This window comes from Sinocyclocheilus grahami, unplaced genomic scaffold (assembly GCF_001515645.1).
Source record: "Sinocyclocheilus grahami isolate Dianchi unplaced genomic scaffold, SAMN03320097.WGS_v1.1 scaffold1066.1, whole genome shotgun sequence".
Lineage (NCBI taxonomy): Eukaryota > Metazoa > Chordata > Actinopteri > Cypriniformes > Cyprinidae > Sinocyclocheilus > Sinocyclocheilus grahami.
The window spans coordinates 6,445-8,557 of NW_015506245.1; the positions used below are offsets into that span (position 1 = coordinate 6,445).

Here is a 2,113-nt window from a genome sequence, read left to right on the forward strand (position 1 = left end):
TCAAACTCAAACCACACGGCAGCAACAAACAGGAAGTGACGTGGCCCTCGGAGAGCCCAGGTGATGATTACCTTATCATCACCTTGATTGATGATTACCTACAAGTAAAATTAGGTTGGCTGGGAGTTGATAATATTTCTTTAAAAGTATTGTTAGGAAATGGGTCGAGGCTATCAAGAGTGCAAGAAAATGTGTTTAAATACCTGAAAAACATAGGAACAATAGATAGAATCTAGGTATTTTCTTTTTTCTTTTTTTTTTCTTTTCTTTTTGTTTGGTTTATTTTATTATATATATTTTTTTCTCTTTTCCCTTCTGTATTTCTTTCTTCCAAATTTAGGCACACTCCAGATCAGTAGGTGGCGGTAATGCACCTTTTTCGCTGGTTTGCCAAACCGCCATAAAACACCAGAAGAAGAAGAAGAGTTTATATCCTGACCGCTAGATGGCAGTCTTCATCTCTGAACTTAAACAGTGACAGGAAATACATTAGGGCACGCCACTAATGTTAGCGTTAATATAGTTCGCTGCTAGTAATGGAGGATGAAAGAATTGTTCCAGTTCCCGTTTTGGTGTACAAAACTGAAGTGTGGCGTCATATGGCTTTTAACGTCCACCGCTTGCCGCGTCCCGTGTGAAGAGCCTTTGCGCGGGGCAAGGCAGGCAGTAGGGTCGCCGCGCGGCTGCAGCTTTCTCTCGTGGTGGGGGCGTTTTGTGCAGTTGGGGCGGTGCTCGCGTCGCGGTCTCGGCGATTCCACGCGGAGCTTAAATACAAACTGAAAAACCTGTGGGATCCAAGTGGAAAGGTTCTGAGAATGTTTAACATATGTATTTATTTTATTGTTTTAAAATAGTTTTCTTCGTTTCTTAATTGTAAACTTAAAATGTGAACCTTTAACTCATGTGGTGTTCGGGTCCTTTTTGCTCTGAAATTTGTTTATTTTTCCCGAAAATACTAGTTAATGTTATCGCATTGGACTGACACTTTTTGACTTTTTTCACAAAGGGTATAACTACTTCTAAAAATTTTTTTGATAATTTTCGTACTTTTCTGGGGGAGATTTTTCACCTTGTTACACCCGTGGTGTTACAAAGCAAAAAGGACCCGGCCTCAAAAAATGCTTATAAATCACTAATTATGCTATACTATCATCAAAGATTGGATTCAATCTTTTTGTCAACTTTTCTTTCATTTAGGACTGGTTTTGTATTTATATTTGCTTCTGATTAATCGTTGGCCTCATTTATCTGAAAGTAGGCACCTCATTTTTTGAGTGAAAAAATGATTATTTATGAATAATTTTCACAATATTAAATAAAAACTGAAGAAAATTTGCACTGTTTATCACAATAGTGTACTTTAATGTTTAATCAGGGAGTTTGTTTTGAAAGGCTTTTATTTTGTACAAAATGGCACAAAGTCACACTTGTAGTGTTCCCGGTCAAAAATGTCCAGCCATTCAAAGTGAATGGGAAAGAATGAAACTAATAGAAACTATTAGTGTTCAGGAGCATGTTGATCATGTTCACGTTCACATATGTACGTGTGCTTGCAAACAAAGGCCTTGGACCTGCTTTAAATATTACGAAGCTACGAGAATATATTTCGTCACGTGGATACATTGTTTTCGTTCAAATTTAAAGCATAAACAACGTAGACATCGTATCCGCGTGACGCAGCTGACACAGAATAGCATACGCAGTTTGCGTTCAGTGGAAATTCTCCAAAATGGCACCAGGGTGACGTGGAGCAGACAAATTGTTGAATAAAGTCAAACAAATCTGACCATTGTGACATGAAAAAAACAGCACTGCCATATCGAGAACATTTCATGGTTCAACAATATTTATATGTTCTGTCTTTGTGCTAAAGCATTTATTAGTAAACTTTTGCCTGCTTTGTGAGAACATGAAAGCCTCAACACCTATTGTCATAACATTTTGTCTAGAAGGTGTGATGAAAGAAAGAAGATGAATGAAAGATTATTTTGAAGCAGGGTGAAGCCAGTTCGTGTGTGTGTGTGTGTGTGTGTGTGTGTGTGTGTGTGAGAGTGAGAAAGAGAGAGTTATACTATCAGATTGATGAAATGATATTGGATGCAGTTCAGGGTAG

The 2,113-nt window shown here is 37.9% G+C and overlaps 1 long non-coding RNA gene across 1 annotated transcript in view; it reads left to right on the forward strand.

Annotated features, from left to right (window-relative positions):
• The window catches only part of LOC107566276 (uncharacterized), a 16,550-nt gene that overhangs the window by 4,344 nt on the left and 10,093 nt on the right, over window positions 1-2,113 (forward strand). Inside the window, exon 2 of the long non-coding RNA XR_001606495.1 lies at window positions 352-425. This is a non-coding gene — a long non-coding RNA (uncharacterized lncRNA). The remainder of the gene's footprint in view (window positions 1-351; window positions 426-2,113) is intronic.